Genomic DNA, 25,584 nt, shown 5'->3' with positions numbered 1-25,584 from the left:
ATGATTTTTCACCATTAAAGCAAGTAATGGTGCATTTTCTCCAAATGCAATCCAATCTTGAATGGTCTACAGCGGGGCTTCTTGCTTAACATTGGAGGTGAAAAAATTCATTATTTCATTTTACGCAAACAAATCAATTAATGAGATAAAGGGAGAAACACCCTGTGGGTGGCTCCTGCTGGCACAGGGGAGCTCAGAGACTCAGAGTTAAATGACACAAAGAAATCCAATCTGCCTACTTCTTGGTTCATTCATTTATATAGTAGAAAATGCCCCAAAATGTATTTCTTAGAACATCCAGATACTACAAACCCAAACTAGCCTTAGCCTGGAGGAAGGCCTCTCTTCTATGGCTTAACAGGATCGGACGAGTTCCTACAGGAATAAAACTAAGAAAACATAATAATAATAAAAATAAGCCATGTTGAACACTTAGTGCTTTACGCATGACAAAACACTTCCACATCATTATTGTATCTGATCTGGACAAGATCAAGAATAATGTAGAAGGTTGGCCTGGGGACTATGGAGGAAAGGGTGGGATTCCTGGTTTCCAGTTCCATTCCCGTTTACTTTCAGCGTCTCATGCTGCGTCCCTGTCACCAATACAGAGAACTCAGCAACAAGATTCCTAATTCTCAGATGCTTTTTGAATTGTGATTTGAGTTTGAGATTAGGATATCTCCTCATGTTGTGAGAGGAAATTCTTAGGGTCCTTCTAGAGCAGTCAGAGCTATCCCAGAATTTACATATAATCCATATCACATGGAGTAGTCCTCTTTGATTAAGAAACTCAAACCATCCCCTGGAGTCCTTCTCTAGTATCTTCCTTCCCCCACAACAGACAGGTGAATCTCCCCCACAAATAAAAGCTCTTCAAAATCATGGTCAAGCCAACCATCCCAGGTGGAGGCAGTCCAGCACATGCCATTCTGTTCTCTCCATCAGCGCTGGAGCCACAGAGTCCATGGGTGGTCTTGACTTGCCCAGTCCCACAGTCCAGATTCTGCCTCCATATCGCCAGTGGGAGCACTAGAGACCCAGCAAGACTTTCTTTTTTTTTTTTAATGTTTTTATTTATTTTTGAGACGGAGACAGAGCATGAGCAGGGGAGGGGCAGAGAGAGAGGGAGACACAGAATCTAAAGCAGGCTCCAGGCTGTGAGCAGACAGCACAGAGCCTGACGTGGGGCTCGAACTCACAGAGTGTGAGATCATGACCTGAGCTGAAGTCGAACGCTTAACCGACTGAGCCACCCAGGCGCCCCATAGACCCAGCAGGGCTTTCTGCCAGATGTATACCACATGCCAAAGCCAACAGGTGTGCTTTTAACTGGCCCACACTTAAAATCCCCAACATAATTCAATCCGAGTCTAAATTCCCCACAGAGGCAAAGTATATGTAAATTTCTCATTCACCATCTCCTAAACTGCCTGAAGAGTTTCCTCCTAATTGATGTTTAATAACCCTTGTTGATACCCCTCCTTCTGTGCTTGACTTTTAATTTGTAGTTTTTACCCTTTTATGCTCTTATGATATAAGCCAGCTGGGAGGCTTGTTTTGGCCAGTCTCTTCTGACTGTGCCTCCCGCCTCCTCTACACATAAAACCTCCTTCTCTTCTCAGGTGCTTTCCACTCTAAACAGAAAACGAATGGGGCGCCTGGGTGGCTCAGTTGGTTAGGCGTCCGACTTCAGCTCAGGTCACGATCTCGCAGTCCGTGAGTTCGAGCCCTGCGTCAGGCTCTGGGCTGATGGCTCAGAGCCTGGAGCCTGCTTCCGATTCTGTGTCTCCCTCTCTCTCTGCCCCTCCTCCGTTCATGCTCTGTCTCTCTGTCTCAAAAATAAATAAAAACATTAAAAAAATAAACAGAAAACGACTCTATCTCTCTCCCCATCACACACCTTCCAGCCCTTACCAGGAAACACCCAGGGCATTCCCTCGGGGCCTCTAACTTCAAAGAAGGCATAAACTAGGATATTCACTGTTTGTATTTTTTTTTAATGTTTATTTATTTTTCAGAGAAAGAGAGAGAGAGAGAGAGAGAGAGAGAGTGTGTGTGTAAGCAGGAGAGGGGCAGAGAGAGAGGGAGACACAGAATGTGAAGCAGGCTCCAGGCTCCGTGCTGTCAGCACAGAGCCCGACGCAGGGCTCGAACCCACGAACCACGAGATCATGACCTGAGCTGAAGTCTGATGCTTAACCAACTGAGCCACCCAGGCGCCCCTTTTGTTTGTATTCTCTTGAGTCCTACCGTAAAACAACTAAACCCTGGTATTTTTGCCATTCTAGAAAAGCTTCTGACTGTGGTAACAGGCTCCAGATCATAGACTGATGACACTTGAAGAAATACCGGAAGTCATCTGGGCCTACCTGGTCATTTTAATTTGAGAAAACTGAGATTTGGGACAATATATGAAATCTTTACACCGTTGATTCTGTGACCAGAGAGATGGAGACTGTCATAGGATCACCAAACGAATGACTGAAGAGTCCCACAGACTTCCTTCATGGAATTCTTTCAAGAGGACCTATGTTTCACAATGGGACAATTCTATCTCAAGAGCCAACGTCAAGGATGTCAGGTGTGAAAAATTAAAGGAGTCATAAAGGTTTCAGGGAAAAAAAAATTGACATACTCCCTTGAGCCCTATTTATTTATGAGCCAGATATGCCGTCAGATTACCGAGGTCATCTCATCTCTAAAGTGCTATGCTAGGGAAAAGAGAAAGGGCTTCAAGAGTACAAGGTACTATCTGCCTTGTTGTCCAAATGCACAGGGAGTGACTCACTGCCAGCTGGTACCCCTTCACCCCCAGATAAGAGCAACAAGAATTCCATAGGTTGCCAAACTGAGAGTCCCAGGCAGGTTCTGGCTTAAAGCCACTTAGACTTTTGCTCTGTCAGATCTCACATGTATGTTTCACCTCCCTGGCCTGCTGGCCTGCTGAAATGTACCGGAGGCTCTTAACCCTCTGAAGGAGTGTTCCATCCACTGGCGTCATGAGTCCGAACACATATGTTCTAGATCAGCTCTGTAATTTTTAGCAGTAACTTTGAGCAAATCACTCATGCTTTCTACCCCATCTGAAACTAGGAAAACTGCAATCTGCCTTTCACACTTGTCAGAAGATAAAATGAATTCATAGAGAGCCTGATCTGGATATAATATCGTAAATAAAAACTGGGCGAGAACCATTAATGGGCTAAGAACATGAAAGCCACCCACATAGATGGTTATTTCTTCCCTCCTCTTGACCTGCCAGTTAACAAGTGCAAATATTGGGAGCATGGCACCTGCTGGATGTCTGCCCTTCCATGACCCTTCCTCTTTATGAAACTCAACCAGCTGAGGTCATGAACCCCCTTCTATCTCCGAATGCTGTTAAATCCAGGAGCTTGACAGCTTGGTCAGGACAGAAATCTTGGCCCAGTGAGGAGTGAAGAACCACCAGTTACCTCTCTGTTAACTGGTGAGACCGGAGAGAGATTGGAAAGGCAAACTCCATTATTTTAAATGAAGAAGCTAAAGCTAAGAGATGCTCAGGTACACCTTCCAAAGAAGCAAAACGTGACGTTTATTCACTTAGAGCAGTTTCTGTCATTAATAAGGGCTCAATAAATGCTAGCTGTTTTATTGTTATCGTTGCTACAAACTTTGCTGAAAGGGGGACAAATTATTAAGCATTTCTCTGATCTATCAGCCTATTAACACGATAAAAGATTGTGAGGCTCACTGATTCCTGGTGATCTCATACTAGATTCTAGTTTGTTCATTCGCTTACCAAGAGGCTCAGTGTTTAGTTCGTCAATTCCTAATTGATAAATCTTCCTCTTCCCCTTTTGAAAACCAGGCCCATATCTCCAATCTAAAACCCTGATATTCCTCCATAGGTCATCACTCTGATTACATCCATGTTTCTTCGAGCCTTTTCATTTTATCCAGCAATTATAATTTTCATGGAAACTCCTCACTCAAACTTTTGTAAGAGAACTGGTCACAGCCAAACTGGATTATCTAGGGCTCACTTGGTGGCACACCTGACAAAAAAGACCCAGAAAACCCAAAATAAGCCAGTGAGAAGAAAGAGATCATCCCCAGTGGGCAACTGAGAATCCATGACAGAGCTAGCAGAAAGTGAGAAGACTAGGGCAACTTGGTTGTGAAAATTGTCCTGGAGAGGCTCAAAGATACCTGGCCTGATTGTAAACAGCAGCCAGCCAAAGATTCCCCAAGATGATATTTACAGGTTTTCAAGTCTTCTTCTAGAAGTAGAGTCCAGGTGCTTCAAAAGGCATCCGTCTAGTGCTTTGGCCACCAGACTGATATTCCCTGTCATATAGCTACGACCCTGCCCTTTCTTTTCATTTGACCTTGGGAGACTTGGAGAATGTCTAATGAAGGTGAAAAAAAGACAGCATTCTCTTTCTAAGAAAGACCGTGAATGGAATGTAGCGATCTTGGAGTTGTTAGGAGAGTAAGCAAACTAAAGATATTTTGCAGTCCCTCTGGGAAACAACGTGCAAACCTCACATGTAAAAGCTTAAACAGCTTAATTGAGCATTTTTCTCCCAAGGGAGAATGTAGAGCAATGCTTCTCCAGTGTTTTTCATTATTCAACAGCGGTGGATACTTGCTTACTGAGTCACAAGTAGGGAACATTTGCTCTCTGGTCATTAGCGGTGCTTTTTCGCTACGCACTGTAGCCAATGGTCTCAGAAATGACAACAGGTTTGAATGCAATAGTGATGCAATGCTTTAATGAGGGTGGGGAATGTTTTGGAAAGAAAGTCAGCAAAGTTTCATTAATAAATAAAATAAGAAGTCAAAAGGGCAGCTGCTGGTGTAGTAGGAGGAATGCTCTATTTGGAATTAAATAGCTCTTTTTTTTTTAATGTTTTATTTATTTTTGAGACAGAGAGAGACAGAGCATGAACGGGGGAGGGTCAGAGAGAGAGGGAGACACAGAATCTGAAGCAGGCTCCAGGCTCTGAGCCCGACGCGGGGCTCAAACTCACGGACCGCGAGATCATGACCTGAGCCGAAGTCGGATGCTTAACCGACTGAGTCACCCAGGCACCCCTGGAATTAAATAGGTCTTGATGTAGATGTAGCTCTCTCACAATCCAGCTCCGTGACTTCAGGCAAGTCATTTAACCTCTCTGGGTCTCTTTTCTTAGAATACAAAATAAAAGAGTAGAACCAGCTGGTCTCCCGGGCCCCCTGCAGCTCTAACATTCTGAGAACAGTTATGATGTAGGCGGCCTCCATTTCTCCTCACCAAGGGGAATAAAATAGCCTGAAAACAAATCTTAAGCCTGAGTCACTGTTCCCTGCAACTCCTTCCCTCTGGCCTTTCCTGAGGCTCTTTTGGCAAAGAATTCGTACCCCTAAGGATGACTGAGCTAACAGCTGGACGGCACTTGGCTAATTTCTGCCTTTCAACAGCTGGCCCAGGACGCAAACAACCAGACAGGATTCTACCAGAAAAAATGACTCAACTTTTGCAGGCCAAGTATAGATGGAGAGAAATACCCAACCTAAAAAGTGTTGTACTGTTCTCTCCTGGCCCCTAGACCAATATCCTTGCAGCCTAGCTGTACTGAACCACTACGGGAAATGAGGAAGGAAGAAAGGAATAGACAATTTCTAGGAAGCCCCAGAAAAATCCATGGCCAGAGTATCATGTTTTCTGCTCTGCTCCTTAGAAGAAACCAAACATTCTGAAGTGGTGAGAAGTTCTCCACCAGACCATGTTGGTATTCCAGGTAAAAAGATTCTTCAGAGATTGAAATTGTCCTGCATATTACAGGGCCCCCGGATGCTAAATACTAGTAGGTTCTCACTCCCCAGCATGAGGACAACCAAAAACCTACCATGTATTTCTAAAAACCAAAGAAGGGAACTTCTGATGTAGACCCAGCTGGATGACAAAGAATGTTTATGTTACTTCCGGTTCTTCCGTGGGTCTGTTTTCATGATTCATGGGAAATGCAGCCCTATGTCAAAACGTTCCCTTGATGGCTGTCTGGGTCATTGGATTGTTCTCCCTCCATGGCCTCACTACCCACTAATATCTGAGGGCCCCTTTCCCCATGAATCCTAACACTCAGCATTTGCAAAGCTCAGTTTTTCTAATAGGCTAAATCTCTAACCTTTGAAGTCTGATCCTTTCCTCACCTTTGTTTAAACAGATTTTTTGCCACCAGCAGCCCATTTATAAGGGACAGGGAAAGGGAAAGAAAAACAGCCGCTCACAAAGCTGCACACAGAGTCTGTGTGTGGAACGAAGGTGCCACTGGGGCACCTCACGGACTCGTGATGTCTGCAACGTGCAGTAAAATTAGTAAATCGTGCCAGGGCTAATACGCCAGTCTCAACAAAGTGGTTTGTTTATGACGGCTTCTCGCTCACAAAAGAGGTATTTAAAAACTTTACAAGTAACCTTGGGGATGGACTAGGGGAAAAGTAAACATAAAGCACAAGTTTTGCCTTTGCAAGCAGCAGGCGCTCTATCAATGACAGGACAGCACCTAACACACACAGATAAGTGAAGCAAACACTGGGAAACACAGCAGGATTGCGACCACTAAGAAGGAATTACTGGGGCACCTGGGTGGCTCAGTTAAGTGTCCGACTTCTGCTCAGGTCATGATCTGAGTTCATGAGTTCGTGAGTTTGAGCCCCATGCGGGGCTCTGTGCTGACAGCTCAGAGCCTGGAGCCTGCTTCGGATTCTGTGCCTCCTTCTCTCTCTGCCCCTCCCCTGCTCGTATTCTGTCTGTCTCTCTCTCTCTCTCTCTCTCTCTAAGTAAAAATAAAACATTAAAACAAAATTTTTTTTTAAATACTAAGAAAGATTTATTGATCAAAGGTGGATAACCCTGACTTGGTATTTATCACCCATCCAAAATGTAAAACAGTCCACATGAGGTTATTTCAATATACTAAGGTAAGCAGGGATATAAGTAAGTAGATATTTAAAATGTTATTGTAGGGGCGCCTGGGTGGCGCAGTCGGTTAAGCGTCCGACTTCAGCCAGGTCACGATCTCGCAGTCCGTGAGTTCAAGCCCCGCGTCGGGCTCTGGGCTGATGGCTCAGAGCCTGGAGCCTGTTTCCGATGCTGTGTCTCCCTCTCTCTCTGCCCCTCCCCCATTCATGCTCTGTCTCTCTCTGTCCCAAAAATAAATAAACGTTAAAAAAATAAATAAATAAATAAATAAAATAAAATGTTATTGTAAAAATAAATAAATAAATAAATAAATAAATAAATAAAATGCTATTGTAGAAAGCTGTTTGTGAATACATTAAAATGAGGAAAATACATATCAAAAAGAAAACACATTACCAAAACTGAATTCCCTTTATTTTTCAATTATGGAGAATTATCTACAAATGCTATAATGTATGGAGAGAGATCTGACAAAATGTTGACAAATTTCTGCTTGGTAACAGATGTGTAACTAGTCACATAGTATAACAGATGTGTTTTTTAATTCCTATTTATATTTTCTATGCTGAAAATCTATGAGTTTATTTTATTTTTTACTTTTTTATTTGAGAAAGAGAGAGCATGCACGAGGGGGGCGAGGGGGGCAGAAGGAGAGAGAGAGAGAATCCCAGGCAGGCTCCAGGCTCAGTGCAAGAGCCTCACGTGGGGCTCAATCCCACGACCCTGGGATCATGACCTGAGGTGAAACCAAGAGTCAGATGTTCAACCAACTGAGCCACCCAGGTGCCCCCAAACCCAAGGATTTATCATGGGGAGAAAGCATTTGTTTTTCAAAAACAGACTCCATTTAATTGAATTAAGCGAGACCTAGATTAAATAGCCCTCAGGGAACAAAGAACAGTGAGGAGAGCTGACTAGAGGACAGCATTTTCTGCCCAGAAGGCAGATTTTCTATATTTCATTCCTGATATATATATAAAAAAATAACCCATTGGGAGACCCGGGCTTAACAGGCTCTGTAGGACAACAATACCCCAACTCACAGTATTGGGTGTTTTCCCCACGGGCACTTTATTTATTTAATTTTTTGAATGTTTATTTTTGAAGGAGAGAGTGAGAGACAAAGCGCTAGTGGGAAGAGGGGCAGAGAGAGAGGGAGACACAGAATCCAAAGCAGGCTCCAGGCTCTGAGCTGTCAGCACAGAGCCCAGCGCGGGGCTGGAACTCATGAGCCACGAGATCACAACCGGAGCTCAAATGGGACGCTTAACCAACCGAGCCACCCAGGTACCCCTCCCGCCGGCACTTTAAATGTTAAATGCACAGAAATCTCTTCAATTTTGTCCTCCACAGTGAGGGCAATCAGGCCCCACAACTGGGCCTTTCTCCAACAAGCACAGCTACCTGCAAGTGAACGTGAGGGGTTTGTTTTCAAAAACAGCTTCAACGGGGTAGTCTGTGTGCAACTGAAATGCAAACGCTGGAAATGAGTTCCTTTTTTCACCACCAGGGTGGGCCCTGGAACGTCTCCCAACCGTGGCCCCAACAATAACACCATTATAAATCAGAATTTCCACCCTGAGCCACTGTAATTAAGCTCTTATCCTTAGATTGTATTTAGTGGTAGTTTCTGTTCTCTCATGAATTAGGGCCACCAGCCAAAAATACCCAAAGACCTTCGATCCTTGCTCTCCAACCCCAATCCTCCTTCCCAAATTATGGTCTGCTACATGGAGAGAACAGACTAACAATGGCCACTCACTCTCTCTCACCCACCGTGGGTGGCTGAATTCTAAGACGATCCCAAGATTCCTGCTCCCTGGTGTATGCACCCTGTAAGAACACCTTCCCTTGAGTGTGGCCTGTATGACCTGGGAATATGATGGCACTCCTATGAGAGCCAGGCTACGTCATGATGAAAAGCAATTTTGCAGATATAACTAAGGTCCCAATTCAACTGATTTTAAGTTCATCAAAAGAGAGATTATCCTGAATGGGTCTGGCCTAATCAGGGAAGCCCTTTCAAAGAAGTTCTAGAAGTCAGAAAAAGATTCTCCTGCTGGTCTGGGAGAAGCAGGCAGTCAAGAGGCCTACAGATGCAAGAAACTGAATTTTGCCAACAACCACATAAGCCCGAAAAAAGATCCCATGCTTAGAGGAAACTGCAGCCCCAATTCACACTGGACTATAGGTTGGTAAGACCCTGAGGGGACGCAGCTAAATTGGGCCCAGACTCCCAACTTAAGGGAACCATATGCAAAATACATGTTGGTGTAAGCCAGTAAGTTGGCAGTAATTTGTTAAGTAGCAAAAGAAAACTACTACATCCACTGATTGGCCTTGTGTCTGTCCAGTCCATCACCCATGCTCTTCTTGTACACAGTTTTGAAGATGATTGTGTGCAGGAAAAGTGAATCCTAAGGACAAATGTGGGGCCTGGAGACTCTGTGAGCCTTCTAGTCAGCCTCAAACTGAAGAGTGTGGCCTTGCCCCTTACTTGTCCAAACTGCTCCACTCCTAGCTCTTGAACCTGATGCTTTGCCTCCTTTTGGGAAGTCAGGCCAAGATGGCGGCTATGACTTCATACCTAGCCTGTCAGACCACAGATATAGGTTTGGATAAGTCTCTTTTTCCTGGCCAAGACGAAGCTGACTTTTTTCTTTTAGAGAAACTTTTACAAGAAAACCATGAGGAAGAAAGAGAAGGGATTTTTGAAATAAAAGAAGTAGACACATTTACTTAGGACTTATTTCTTGCTCTAAGTTAACTGAAGGCTAGTCACAGCCTGGGCTGGCTGTTGTAGCTTCTGGAATATTCATCTCCACATCTGCTTCCCTCCCTGGCCCTGTCTTAGCAGGAGGTTTACAACTGTGCCAGTTTCCCTCTGGCCTGACTTGCACTTAAGTTGGCACCTTAACCAGCCCTGGGGCCCTTCCACTCTGCAGCACCCCTCCCAGGTCGTCCCCTTCTGGTTTCTGGCTCCATGGATGAACCAGGTACCTCCCCATATGACTTCAACAATTCCTCTCCTAAGCCTCATACTGGGGATCTCACAAGATAACACTTCTGGGTCAATCATCATCTTTAGGTCTTTTTGTTCCTATGTCTTACCCTTTTCTCTGACCTCTTCAGCTTTAACTCAGCTACGATATATTAAGAGTTCATTGTATCAGGCAACTGTGCTGAATTCTGGAGATATAGAAATAATGTCATGCAGCTCAAGGCCCACTAGGACTGCCTAAAACATGCTCAGTAGTCCACGACTGAGCCTGGTACTATATTATGCCAAAACTCGATTCACGGTTAATCTATTTTTCTTGGCTAATGCCTAAGCTTCATCTTGTTAGTAGCCAGAAAAGCAGCACAGTCGTGACCAAACCTTACCTGCAGCTTGTCTCATGTAAATATACACTATAAAATTAGAAAAAAACAAACGTAATAGGATTTCAGGGTCTACAAGTGCTACTTGTAGATGCCCATGGCCAATAACAGAAGAAAACAGAATACCGAATTGCCTTGGGCCAACATGAATCAGTAGAGGTAAATATTACCTCTAAGAGGGTTCTCTTGACTATTCAAATGTGCGCTGGGCTCAACACAAGAATTCCTTAGTTTGAATTTTCCTATTGAATCCACAGGCATCAATATTAGCATATTATTGAAAAATAACTTCATGAAAATAAGCCAACCATTTACCATCAATGTATTTGTCTTAGAGTGCCAGCTCCTAGAAGGTGTATCAAATGTATTTTGTCTTTGTTTTGTGACCTGCACAACAGGATGAGGAAATGGCCATTCACATGACTTCTAGTGATGATAATGAAAAACAGCATGATCCCTGGAAATTGTCCGTGTCAGCTTTGTTACTCTGTCCCTGGATTACACATGGCCGTGTATGAGTCATCAGAAATGTAGTGGGACATTCACAGAAGAATGGGAAAATTCCTAAACACGTTATACATGAAGGCACCCCTCTATGTAGTTGAGAAATGAGTCAATAGCTCACATCAGGGTCCAAAGATCACTGGTTTCAGGGTAATCTCAAAGGCTAAGCCAGCAAAAACAAATGTTTTCTCTCAGGGAGATACCTGCTATCAAAGTTCAGAAAGAAAGAGCCACTTGGACCTGGAGTTTCACATTCAGATTGCTAACCCAATCAGCCCCACCATTGTGAGCTTTACGGTGACCTTATGAGAGTACTCGAGCAGTTGGGGTTCCTCTTCTGCTAATGTCACACAGAAGTTAAAACAATAATGCCAGAAACATACACCTGTACTGTATCAGTGTAAACTAGATCTCAAAACATTTCCTTAAGGACCCACATATTCTCACGTAAGTATAAAATTATCAGAACAAAGGGAATCTTTTTATACGTTCCCCGCCCCCCCCCCCCCCCCCCCCAGCCCTAGTAAAGTTGACTCAAAGGTTCGCTGCTTGAGAACGCTTTATCTAGTTTGGAGATCTTATTGTGCAAGTCACTTCTGTATATCTCACTCTTCCCATCAATGGAATGGGTGCCTGTGTTGCACTAACCTCTTCCCACACCATTTATTTGGTCTGGGTGTGTGATATTAGCAAACCCCTTCCATCACTTCATTCAAAAGCCAACACATACATCAAGCTTGTCAATATCCCCGTCAAGATTAGGGCAAAAAACCTAAGGTAGACTTCATTAATGTTTACTCTGAAACACTTATATTTCTTAAAGTAGGGAAAAGTAATGTGTTACAGAAGGTTAAAAGTAAATAATGATGTGAGCTCAGACATTTACTGATGCAGAAGCCAACGTACGCTGTTTATTTAATAATGGTGCTGTTGAAGGTGGTAATCTCCAGGCAGAGATGCCAGGAAGCAAAGGTCACTGTCAAGATTACTTACTGATCTTCTCTCAGGATCTATTTCCTTGTCAACATAATTCTCATCATCAGAGGAATAATGAGGAAACTGGCTAAATGTATTATCTCATTAAAGCTTCACAACAAATATATGAGTTAAGTGGTATCATTATCCCCATTTTACCAATGAAAAAATGCAAGCTCAGAGGGGTTCTGCAACTTGGCCAGAGTTGCACAGCTGAGGAAGGGGGCAGAGCCAGGAAATCAAAATCAGTTCCTCTGACTGTGAAAACCATATTCTTTCCATCACGCCCCTTGATTCCCCTATGGTGAAAACGTGGGTGGATGTTGTCACGCATTTGGGAGCCGTATGACAGGCACTGTGTTTTCCATTGGGGAGATCTACTCTCACCAAGAAAGAAGTGGTCACAGAAAAGACCAAGACTCACTCTCTGGACCTCTGCTAAGGGCGAAACACTGATAGTCATTTCAAAAAGATAGGTAAGGCCAGGTATGCTTACCATCAACTCACATTTGCCTTTTTTGGGAAAATGAAGGTAACAATTCCATCTCCCTCACTGGGTCATTGTAAAGATCAAATTACATAGGTCACGTCAAAGAACTTTGCAAATGGTGACAGCCCTCATAAATGGAAGGTAGAATGATTTCCCTTATCCCCTACTGAGGCTCGGAGGGCTGTTTCCCACCCCAAGCTTCTGAGCTTACTCCCTAGTAGTGTTTTTTCCAGGATTTGGTTTGTTTGGGGTGACGGGTGAGGAAGGATTATAAAGGCTTCACAAACACCAAAGCAGTGTGTTGGGACCTTCCACAGTGAGTCATTTATGGCTCAGTTATTCATGGCACAGCCAATCAGCACAATAGCATACACAGCCAATCCTCATTCTAGGCAGGTTCCCTATTTGTTGACTCGCCTACTTGCCAAAATTTATTTGTAACCCCAAATCCATACTTGTGGTGCTTTCAGTCATTCCCAGATACACTCAGAGTAGCAACATTTTGAGTATCCTCAGTGCACAATCTCAGCAGGGCTTCAAGCTCTGCCTTCTTGTTCCAGATCTCATACTGTAAGCAAGTGTCCTTTACGTGGTCTATTTAGTGGCACATTTTTCACATTTTTGTGCTCTGGGTGAGTGATTTTGCTATTTAAAATGGCACCCAAGGGCAGGGCTGAGTGCTGGCTAGTGTTTCTAAGCGCAAGAAAGCCGTGAAGTGCCTTATGAAAAAAATGTGTGTTAGGTAAGCTACATTCAGGGATGAGTTACAGGGCTGCCAGCATGAGTTCAGTGCTAATGAATTTTAAAAATATATTAAATAAGGTGTCTTTATACAGAAACACACAAAAAACAAGGTTATGTATTAATAGAGTAATGAAAATATTGTGACCAGAGGCTCATAGGAACCTAATCCTATATTTCCCCTAGGAGCAGTGATTTAGCACTTGTTGATTCAGTGTTCACAGCAACTTTATAGGACATAACTACCCCCCAAACGAGAAGGGACTATATTTATTCATTAAAATTTGTAAGCACAGAATATAAATTTGAGGAAGTATGGGAAAATGTATGCTATGCATTTAAAGAGCTATATATTAACTATCTAAAATCACATATTCTATCAAAATCATGAAAAAGACTGGGAGGGAATATACAAAGTAGATAATAGTGCCTCCAGGTTAGCAGAATTACAGATTTGTTTTTATTTCTCCAACTTCACTAATGCTATCTCCATAGATTAAAAATTAAAATTTAGGGGCACCTGGGTGGCTCAGTCAGTTAAGCATCAGACTTTGGCTCAGGTCATGATCTCACGATTTGTGAATTCAAGCCCCACATTGGGCTCTGTGCTGACAGTGCAGAGCCTGGAGCCTCCTTCACATTCTGTTTTCTTCTCTCTCTCTGCCCCTCCCTCGCTTGCACTCTGTCTCTCCTCTCTCAAAAATAAATAAACGTTAAAAATTTTTTTTAATTAAAAAAAAAATGAAAGTTTAAATGCAAAATGATTCCCACCATTAATATCAGTGAGAAAAGTACAAAAGTCCTTCCTGTCAATTGTATGACTAATCCAACATTGGACAACACTTGCAAACATAATTAAAACCATCTGGAGAACTAGTGATGTTAATCTGATTCACTCTTCTGAGAAACTTGAAAATGATCTTCCTAATACAGATAGGACTTACCATCCAACAACGTTGAAGGTTCTCTTCATGTTTTGATTTCTATCCCTACCGTATACTCAGCCTCCTGCCCTACTTCCCCATTGCTGATATGACATTGTTCCAAGGCCCTCAGAGTCTCAGTCCTTCACCTCAAATGTCAGTCCATAAAGGCAGGGCCTGTGCCTCCAACCCCATAGTCCCCCTATTTTATCATCTTCATGGTATTTCCCATTATCTTCGATTATCTTATTTATTTATCTGTTCCAGCTTTTATTGCCCGACCCCTGCCCCCTCCCTAGAATATATGTGTGGCTCATTGTTCACAGCCACCTCACCCCACCCCACCCCCACCACACCTAGAAGGGCCAACTGGCAGATAGGAGGAGCTCAATAAATATTTGCTAACTTACTGACTCTTGGGTTTTCTTGATTCCTTTTTCTCCTTTGACCCCAAACCAGCAGTCATCATTTACCTATCTATCTTATTCCAGGAGTTTGGGAATATGTCAATTACTTAATAAGTCTTTTCAGTAGACATTCCTCTGTGTCCCTTGACCCCATCCCAACTAATTTCCTGAGACACAGCAGGGTCCAGGGTTAGAGATTTAGTTCTCACTCACTGCAGTCAATTTAAAGTGGGATTAGCCCTTCATGGTGTTCTGGTAAAAACGTGCTTATCACTTAGCTGATTCATTGCTACCCAACACAACACATTCCTTCTTCATAACTAAATTACTGCAAAGCCTTCTGACTTCTCTATACACACGCCAGTCTGGCTGAGGTTGAGGGACTGATGGAAGAATAATAGTGTCTCAGACTTGCTGTTGGTTTATGTTAATGTTCTTCTAACAGGGCCAAGGATCCCCAACACGTGACCCTCCTGAAAGGGAGGGGTGAGTGGGGTTGTGGAGGAGAGGAGATTGGGGTTGGTGGTGAGCACCTTGAAATGTGACTATGGAAAAATCATTTTGTCTCTGTTGAAAAATTCTTTTTTCACTTATACGTGTTTCAAGGCTGTGAAGGGGTATACATACTGAGCTATTTGTAACATCATGTCTTAATCAGAAAGCAGCTGTAATATAGAAAAAATGCTTTACCTAATCCTGTTTTCATGTGGGTTTCTAGGCAACTGCCTGACGCTCAGGATGATCCTGGATTTTCACGCAGCCCAGTAACATCACACAGGCATGTAACTTCACCAGGAGGGAAAAAGAAGGAGGGGTTTGTGAGCAGCAGCAAACATGGAAGGATAAATGGAACTTTCTTGATGAATCACAGGAAGAAAAAATCCAGTCACTCTTAATGGAAAGAAGATCAAAATCTCAAGAGGCCCCCTGCACGGGCTTCTGTCTGGGATTCTGAAGTTCCAGGAGCATAATCAGAATTCTGCCCTTTGATCTTGGGATACAGGTTTGCATGCGTTCTGCTCACACACGAAGGATGGCTAAAATGACAACCCAAACTGGGAAACGGTCTGTAGCCTTGAACAACTTCTGAGGACAAAGGTAGAGGATTTCAGTGTTTACTTAATTTGCTTGAATTGTATATCATTTTGCTGAAGAAAAAAAAAGAAAAAAGACTAGCAAGCTAATCCCAGGGACCCCATCCACCACTCACAACTGCACCTGCTCTCCAGGTGGGGACAACCAGTAGCACCCAGGAGAAGTAGGAGTGGAATGCGGAGGGGTCACCTCAGAGGTGCCTGTATGCTCCCCGCGCATGGGGCCTGCAGTGGCCCCAGGCTTCAATTTTCAAAAACGTTCAGCCAAAGGAAAAGCAATGCAAAGAAATCATCAGGACACTGCAGGGTGGTGTCACCCACTATACAGACAGTCAGTCATACTTAAGTCTGAACTACTTAAGGAGCACTTCTATTTAAAAAACAGGTTGTTCTGTGTTGCCCAGTTTCCTAGGTCGGTCACGTGTAAAGTTCATCTGGAATGCTGCGCTAAGTGTTAGGGCTGCTCGCTGTTTTGTGTAGCAGTGAGAGGAAGCAAAACAGAGAGAGACCGGCAGGAGGGCCGGAGGGAGAGCAACCAACTACCCCAGTCTGCTCCAGACTTCCCTGATTTTAGCGCTGCAAATCCTCAATCTTGAAAAACTCTTCAGTCCCAGGCAAACCTGGACCATTGCTCAACCTTCAGAGGGGTAGAAAGAAAACTGCAGACATTGCCTAAGCACAGGCATACTTAGTCATTCAACACCCTGAGTCACAAAGAATCCAGACTCAGGAAACCCTGCTCTGCGTGTCCCTGCTCTAAAACTGCACTGAGCCACCGTCTGCAGGAGATTCTCCACCCTGATCCTCACATGGAGAGCCTGGGTTCTTCTTGGATACTAAATAAACTCTACAGTAACAGCATTCCTCTGACAGCCACTGACAGAGACCCCAGTCCCCCACCTCTTCACCCTACATTCAGAGGTAAATAAACGAAGGCCATGGTAAACCAGTTACTTTCTTGACCTGTAATTCTTTTTTTTTTTACATTTATTTATTTTTGAGAGACAGAGAGAGACAGAGCACAAGTGGGGGAGGGACAGAGAGAGAAGGAGACACAGAATACAAAGCAGGATGCAGGCTCCCAGCTGACAGCACAGAGCCCGACTCGGGGCTCGAACTCACAAACCGTGAGTCATGACCTGAGCCGAAGTCGGAGGCTCAACCGACTGAGCCACCCAGGCGCCCCTTGACCTGTAATCCTTACCAGGTGAGACTTTTGTAAGTGGTTAGTACATACACAACCACTCCATCATTAGAAACCCTTGCTCGCTTTCCCTTTTCGTTGAGGAGGAAGCCATCAAACAGGAAAAGCAGGGCTCCAGGGGCGCCTGGGTGACTCAGTCGGTTGAACGTCTGACTTCGGCTCAGGTCATGATCTCGCAGTTCACAAGTTTGAGCCCTGTGTTGGGCTCTGTGCTGACAGTTCGGAGCCTGGAGCCTGCTTCAGATTCTGTGTCTCCCTCTCTCTCTGCCCCTCCCCTGCTCATGTTCCATCTCTCTCTCTCTCTCTCTCTCTCTCTCTCTCTCAAAAATAAACAAAAACATTAAATAAATAAATAAATAAATAAATAAATAAATAAATAAATAAATAAATGAAAAAGGAGGTGTTCTAGACATTTCCTTTAGGAAGCAAGCAGCAAGATCCTTATGTATAGAAGCAAGTCACATGCTAGTTTGCTAAGAGCCACAGGATAAGTGTGGCAGTGGCAATTTTAGGATTCCTTCTTCTGGACTGTCACCTCAAGCCAACATGAGTATCAGGGTCCAAAATTCTTACAGAACCTAAAAATATGTGAGAGCACCTGGGTACTTTCTCTTATAATTTGTGATTAAAATTTTGTTCTAATTAGGAAATCATTTGAAAAAGAAAAGAGAGAAATCCAGAAAATAACGTAGGAGACACCCCTGAAACCCAGACTTTTAAAATGTAAATGTGCGATGTCAGACTCCGATTTTCAGAAAACGAACTGGGGACGCCTGGGTGGGTCGATTGAGCATCCAACTCTTTTTTCTTTTTTAAGAAAAAGAATTATTTATTTTGAGAAAGAGAGAGAGAGAGAGAGAGAGAGAGAGCACAAACAAGGGAGGGGCAGAGAGAGAGGGAGAGAGAGAATCTGAAGCAGGCTCCACACTGTCAGCACAGAGCCTGATGTGGGGTTTGAACTCACAAACAGTGAGGTCATGACCTGAGCCAAAGGCAAGAGTTGGACCCTTAATTGACTGAGACACCCAGGTGCCCCAGTGCACCCAAACCTTGATTTCAGCTTAGGTCATGATTCCAGGGTTGTGGGATCAAACTATGCTGAGCATAGAGCCTGCTTAAGATTCTCTCTCTCTCTCTCTCTCTCTCTCTCTCTCTCTCTCTCTCCCTCTCCCCCACTTGTGTGCACTCTCTCTCTCTCTCGAAGAAAAAAAAGAACTGAAATGTTACAGACAAAAGTCAAAGAGACACATACCACAAGGAAATGACAATTGAAGCTCAGACAGTTGAAACCATTTCTCAAAGCCCCACAGGGAGCTTCTATGAGACCGCTCGAGTCTTAGTCTTTCTTATTCCAAGTAAAATTTATCTTCTCTCATTGGGTACCTTTCAGTCTGCTGAAAATCATTCTTAATCTGGTGCTTCAAAAACACACTAACTAAAGCACTTGATTCCAGGACTCAGATTTTGCTGTCACCAAGTGCTGGTAGATGCCACATGTTTGGAGAACAGTCAATTCTCCCCAGGAATGTAAAACTTCAAGTCAGGAAAAAAAAAAATTTTTTTAATTAAAAAAACCTAAAAAGGCCTTAAAATCATTTAGAAACAGTTGCTTCCTCCTTGGAAGTAAGTGGAAATGAAATAAAAAAGCAGTAATTGTGTGACGTGAAGAAGATATAACGAGAAGCGCACAATTTTGATATAATTGAACACTTCCGATTGTAAAACATCAAATCAAAACTAGGTTCCCTCGTATTCGCAAAAGCTCTCCAGCCTGTCTCAGCCCCTTTCCGACTGTCATTTCACTCCGTGCTTGCCATCTTTGGGGCCTGACAATCCATTAGCATGCCATGCTGAGTAGTTTTCGAGAAGCCAGAGCCCAGAAATGCCATACTGAAACAGCACCAAACAACAATGACAGTTATTTTAATTTGTGTTTCACCGTCCAGGTTCTAAATGTTATGATCAGTACATACAGCACAATGCTTCTCCTGACCGTTCAAGCAGGTGAAACATGACCCGGGGCTAGATGAACCTAGTCACCCTTTTCTAGGAAAAGGGATCTGCCACTTGCAGGAAAAGTGGCAAAATTCAATTAACCAAGCTGTTGAAGAGCCGCTTTTAGAGAAGAACCGGTTTCATTTTGTAAAATAGAGGCCTTTCTAAAACCAGCTGTGTGTGAATTTCATCCAATTTCCCCCTGATGTGCATTAAAATTCTCAGAATGTTTGTCTTCCCTTTCTCCCTGCCTGTGCACTCACAGGGCCCCTGCTCTGATCCAGCCAAACACAAGGACATGGATTTCCCCAAACGTGCAAGGACCATTACTCCTCCCTGCCTTTGCACACCAGGTGCGGCAGCCAGAATTCCACCTCCCACCCCCCTTCCTGATACACAACCCAGCCTCTTCCTACTCACCCAGGGAGTCAGGTCGCTGTGTACCCAACGTGCACCCAGAGCCCTTATGTGTGCTCCTTCTACTGAATTTATCACTTACTCTGTGCATTTTTTTTTACACCTATCTCCTGCTCTTCAAGGAAGTTACCCCAGGATCTGACCCAGTGCCTCATCATGGCAGAAGCCAAATAAATGTTTGATAAATTGATGAAAGCCACAGCCCTTTGCTTTCTCTGCCCTTCTGCACCACATCCTGACTGTCACTCTACAGTCAACCACTCTACAGTCACCCTTCCCACCAAAATTTCAGTTCAGCCCTGACTACCTCCTGCCAGGTAGGTAAACAACCAGGCCATTCCCTCAACTAATCAAGAAGCCTTAAACTCAAGAGAAGACAGTTCATTTTTCTTTATTTTTAGAAAGTGAAGAATATGCTGATCACCTAAAGAATTCCTACTCCCTCCGTTCAGTTTACCTGCTTCCTGAGTTCTCCTGAACATGCCTGGAGAAAGACGGCTGGGTATAAAAGAAGAATGGCAAATGCAATGACCTTTACCTCTTTCCCTTGTCAAGTAATAACTGATTCACAAGTAAAAACATTTCAGATGAGCTCTTACTAATTTTTGCTCTAATATAGGGTAGAATAATGATCATCATACAGCATCTCCTCGTGGAAGGTAAAAGCATCATGTCTGGCATGCTCTGCAGCAGGCCTGACCCACTGACATCTTAAGGTGCTATAAACCGAACCAATCACTTCCCAGTTTTCTCCTAAATACAGGTCATCACTGTGCCAAACTTCCAAGGTCACTGAGAAGCAGGCAGCTCCTGGGCCCTTCTTTCTTCCTTGATTGTGCAATTCCCTGGAGTCAGTGGCAATATAGTTGAGTTTAGAATTTATAGACCAGAAGACAACTCAGAAAATTTACGTTACCCAAGGCACACAGGCCAAGGCTACGACTAACAGACTTTATAGTCTAAAACAAGTTAGAAGAACATTCATATTTTTAAAAAAAAGATCCCATTAAGTTTCGGATTTAGAGACAAACCACTAAGATCTCTGGGGTCTGTGGAAGATGATTAGAATTTCTACTCCCTCAAAATAATCAGAAAATAAATCTTTAGCTACTTAAAACAAACTTAGCCACTTGAGATCATCTGATGGATTAAAAAGAGTTCAAAACAACTTTATTTAAGGAACTACCTTATCTGCCTAGCCTTTGCTACATGCAATGTCTAAATGCTCCAAGAGATCCAGCCAATTAAGTGGGGAGGCTCTTGCTCCTTTTCGCATGTCAGACCTTCTGCAACAGAGGACAATGAAGAAACTGCTCTTGAGCCACGGCCCCTTGGGCAGCGTCCAGCCAGGTCATCCAGCTGACCTGTCCCTACTCTGCCTGCCCACTGCCTAGATCTGGGTGAGGGGATCTGGTCAGGGAGAAAATCCAAGGAAGGGCCTATGGGGCCAGGGTCAATCTCAGGTGCCAGCACTTTACAAACCTGAGCTCTGGCCGAAATAGAAGGGAAGTGATAACGTAAGCATCTCTTTTCAGTCTTGAAAATATCAAATGACAAAAACAAAACAAAAAAAAGGATGCAAATTAAAGCAGAAGAGAAAGAATCTGTTGACTCCAAGGAACCAGAACTGTCAATGAGGATCATAGAGCATAGAGTCCTCATCTGGGAGGGTTGCAAAAATGTTTTCCATATTGTGCGGTTCCTCTCATTAAGAGGTGGTCTCTGTTTCTCTGCTCATTGATTCTGGAATGGCCTTTTTAAAAAAATGTTTTATTTATTTTTGAGAGAGAGAGAGTGGGATGGGGGAAGGGACGGGGTGGGGGGTGGGGAAAAGAGGAGCTGAAGCAGGCTTTGCACTGACAGCAGCGAGCCCAATGCAGGGCTTGGATGCACAAACCACGAGATCATGACCTGAACCAAAGTCGGACGCGCAACAGACTGAGCCACCCAGGTGCCCCTGTAATGACGTTTTGAGTCGTTTTGGCCAATAGATTGTGGTGGAAGTGACACTGTCCAATTTCTGAAGCTGGGCACAACTTGCCCTAAGAGTGCCTGACCCTCCCAATCTACCTCATGTAAACGGGCTGCCATGTGAATACACCAGGGCTGGCCTATTGGAGGATGAGAGAACCAAGACCCCATACCCCCACCATTCCCTTCCTCTTTCGCTCTAGCTGATCTCCAGCCACCCTCAGAAGCAGCTAGCTGACCAGCAACAGACCACAGATTCATGAGTGAGCCCAGCTGAGATCATCAGAGGAACAACCCACATGAGCCAAGTCTAAATTGTTGGTCCACAGAACCCTGAGCTAAATAAATGGGTGTATGCTTGAAGTCACTAATATGTAATTCAGCGAAAACTCATACACCATTCCCAAAAGCTTTCTGAAAGAGATACTCATGTGTTCTAATGGCATTCAACTCCTTGAAGATGGGAAACCAGACCAATGATTTCCCAAATATTCCACAAATGAGGTGAGTGACATCATGGTGTAAAATCAAAGTTCTCAAGACCGAATAAAACTATCCTAGGTAAATTTCATCCTTTACCACTCCACGAGGGAAGTGAGAACCGTATTTAGAAGATTTAAAGTAACTTTATTACTGGGCTTACCAATGCAGCAGAAAATGGGATGATAAAATACCTCAGTAACTCACTTCCATTCCCTTGCCCTTCTCAAAAGTCAACCCGTCCGTGTTCCAGGTCCTAATTTTCATAATTCCCATTACTTTGAATCCCCATTGTAGTCCTCTAACAAAACAACAAAACAGCAGTAACTTCTGCTTATACGTGAATGGTCACAACCACCCCATTAGGAGAGTATGGTTAGACCCATTTTATAGAGCAGTAAACCAAGGCTCAGAGAAGTTAAGTAACTTGCCACGGTCACAGGGTGTGACTGGGCTGGAGCTAGGATTTAAGCTACCAGCTGTGTGATTTCACAGCTCATGAATTTTCCATTATGTAACACAACCTCTACGAAATAGTAAGTGCTGAGCTCATAACGTAGACATCTCATGACAATGCAGGCTTAAAACAGAGTGACTATAAATAAATGCAAAAATAAAAATATTTATATATAGACACACACACACACACACACACACACACACACACACATATAGGGGGAGAGAGAGAAAAAGGTGTAGCTGTGACATGCAATACTGACAAACTTTATGGACTTTGACTAAAGCCTTTCTGCAACTTACAGAGAGATAGAAAGCAGCAAAAATATAAGATCATTAGAATTAGCTTATTATCTAATTACCTAATAAAAGACATCACTGGACCAATTATCTCTGAACCCAAAGCATACACCTGTGAAGACATCAGGAAGGGGAACCATCTGAAATTCACAGGAACACAACCGGCTAACTGTGCATATTTGTGAGCAGTTTTGCCATAACACAACCACTACTAAAGTCAAACATGGGTTTTATTTAAACTAACAAAGAAATATAATCTTATTCATCAATTATTTTGAACTTAAAAGTAAACTATTATTTGACTTTTATTTAAAGGAGAAAAGTAGCCTTAAAAAGTAAACCTGTTTCTGTAAGAAACTTACATTTTCTTTTTTATTTTTAATGTTTATTCATTTTTGAGAGAAAGAGAAAGAGCGTGAGCAGGAGAGGGACAGCGAGAGAGGGAGTCACAGAATCTGAAGCAGACTCCAGGCTCTGAGCTGCTTAACCATCTGAGCCACCCAGGTGCCCCAAAACTTACATTTTCAAATGTAATCTTTATGCTCTTCATGAAATTCATTTCCTTCTTCCAAATTATTTATAAACCAGAACAGAGAGAAGAGAATTTAAAAATTTCAACCGCCCTTAATTGTTTTGATTTAAATTAATCTGTCCAGTGTCCCTGAGATCTGGCCAGCATATAATTATGGGGGGAAGTACGTTAAGTCCGGTGAATCAAAACTGGGGAAAGAACACCACCATTTTTTGGTCAAAGCAAAGCGGAGTCGGATTCTGTCTGATTGGGTCAGTTGTCACTCCCTACATCCAAGGGTCCTAGAGCTGGGGGTCTCTCGGCCTTTTCTGACTTTGCCCTCTCTGGAAGAGGTCCTTCCTTTCCACCTTTGTGGTACCAGGACATCCAGATACTTCTGTGAACCCGGCTGCTAGGCCTCAACTGTGGCTGTGGTGTTTCAGTCACTCCTTCCCCTCCCCATTTCTACACCAGGGGTCTAGACTTTTTCTCTAGTAAGTTGGTCCCTGGAGAAGGAAAGCTTTTTCTTATCTTGCCCAGGGGCACACCTCAGAGATTTTGGATTGTCACCTTGATTGCTATCTCTACCTGATGTCCCTGGAAATTCTCAGGCTCGTCCTTCACCATTTCCTGAAAGATCCCCCATGGCTGACCCGCCAGCACAATGTCCAGATCTCTGTTGCTTGATCTTAGGATGACACCCTCCTGAGGCCCTCAAGGCCAGCTGCCTATCCCCCGAGGCCAGACTCCCTTACTTTCCTGGGCACATTCCTATGGACTCCAACTGCCCCCCAACCCCCCACCGTGTCTCCATGAACCTGTCTCCAGCCCTCCATTTCTCCTTCCCGTTAACCCCACTCACCACCACCTCCCCCTTCTGCTTCCCCATGTGCCATCCCGCTGAAAGTCAGAGCCAAAGTCAGGAGACTCTTGTTCTCCAGGGGGAAGCTGCAGAATGTTCACATTGAAAGGGGCATTGGAGGCTTTTAAATGTAAAACCTGGCTCAATGCAGGGACACTGCCCGTCCAGCACTTCTGAAGATAACAGCTTAAGAGCTAGGCTGCCATACGCGGAACTAAAAGCTGCCTCCTCTGGAACTTGGATGGTTATGGTCTGGACTTTGGAACTTATTTGAAGACTGTCATAAAGGACTCTTGAGTATTGAGTCTCCGATCGTGTCACTCACTTGGATGAACAGCAGGTTCCGGGCTCTCCTTTGTCTGCTTTCCAGCCTGCATCTTCTTCCAGCATCAATTCCCCCCTGCTTCCCCTTGCTCACTCTGCTCCAGGCACCCCTGGCCTCCTCAAGGCTGCCCCAGACCCGACACACACCTTGGGGAACCACTTTCCCCACTTTCCCTGGGTTGAGCGCTCCTTCACCCTCACTGCCTTCAGTCTCAAATGCTGCAAATATCAGAGGGGCCTTCCCTGACCACTCCAGGTAAATGAGCCACCCCACCTGTTTTCTTCCCCATAACACTATCACCTCCTGAGAAATTCCAGATGTGTTTGCCTCCTACCTCCCTCACTAGCACGGCAGCCCCCTGAGGGCCGGGCCCTTGTCTGCTTGATTCCCTGCAGCATTCCCTCCCCCTCAACCCAGAATACAATACCTGACACAGAGTAAGTGCTCCTGACACAGAGTAAGTGCTCCGTGAATATTCATTCAATAATGGATTCCCACCCCTTCCATACTCACCACTGCCATCACACATGCTGGCCTGCATGTCCCACTCGCGGGGTGATTTTGGACTTGGATTCTGACAGCTTTGAGTCCCTTGGATCTTGAGCCCTCCATCTCCCCTTCCTTCCTTCCTTTCCTCCTATCTGTCCCTTCTTTTCCTCCCCTTCCTGGTCCAGAACCTTCTACCACAACAAAAGCCTGGATAAGCACATGGCCTATGTCATCTTCTGATTTGCTGATAAGAACAGTGAACAGATAAACTACGACTCCTCTCTCCTTTGATTTTAAGCCAGAATCTACATTCTGTTGACTGCCTCTTAGCAAACCATGCTATGGCCAGGCCAGCGCTGCTTTCTTCCTATTCACAAAGGAGCTGTGTCATAATCAGCCATAGGTGTTTCCCAGAAATTAATGTCAAGCTTTTCACTTTTCAAAAATCTATACTTTTCAAAAATCTACACTTCTCTCTAGTTTTCTTGTGACACATGCTTCATTTTGGTAATCTTTCTACTGGTTTCTAACAGTCCAGGAGACGTTTATACTTGTTCTCCAATTAACACGAATCCTTCTATCTTCTGGATACATTGTTTCAGTGTTCATATATTTTCATAGATTGGATTTAAATATTCTTCTAACTTCATCAGCTATATGTATAGTAGACTCCTTGGTCGTAGAGCTCACCTAATTTTTTTCCCTGGATCCTTTGGAATCCTCCTCTCTAAATTTCTGACCCAGGGGTCCTTATGTGCAGGTGTTACTAGGTTTGTTTTTATAACCTTAAAATAGAAATGGCCATTCCCCTCTTAGTTCTGGTGGGTAGTTTTTTTTGTTTGTTTGTTTTATTTTGTTCTTTTAGCCTATTCTGCTCTGTAGAAGAAAGAAGGAAAAAATAAATATGAACAAAGGATGGCAGCACCTAAGTTAAGAATTTATCACAATATGCTTTCAGCTGAAACAAATCCCTAGAAAGTCTAAATGTCCCCTGATTCCCTTTAAGTTTACCATGTTAAAGAAACCCTCACTTAATCTCCCGGCCAGTCTGTATACCCGGACTCCCAAGGCACTTGTCACAACCAAGTCCATCCTGTATTTTGACAG

General features: G+C 43.8%; 1 protein-coding gene and 1 long non-coding RNA gene across 3 annotated transcripts in view; both read right to left on the bottom strand.

The window, feature by feature from the left end:
- CREB3L2 (cAMP responsive element binding protein 3 like 2) overlaps positions 1 to 25,584 on the bottom strand; it is a 121,749-nt gene that overhangs the window by 60,728 nt on the left and 35,437 nt on the right. The gene's annotated exons all lie outside the window — the stretch shown is intronic.
- On the bottom strand, positions 17,518 to 23,840 carry LOC147583028 (uncharacterized). The gene is made up of 2 exons (XR_015244744.1): positions 22,811 to 23,840; positions 17,518 to 18,561 (listed from the first exon to the last, which is right to left on the bottom strand). It is a non-coding gene; the product is annotated as an uncharacterized LOC147583028 (long non-coding RNA).

Source organism: Puma concolor, chromosome A2 (genome assembly GCF_028749965.1).
Source record: "Puma concolor isolate L17-30 chromosome A2, mPumCon1.1.hap2, whole genome shotgun sequence".
Classification (NCBI taxonomy): domain Eukaryota; kingdom Metazoa; phylum Chordata; class Mammalia; order Carnivora; family Felidae; genus Puma; species Puma concolor.
This window is presented reverse-complemented; position numbering and strand designations above follow the sequence as displayed.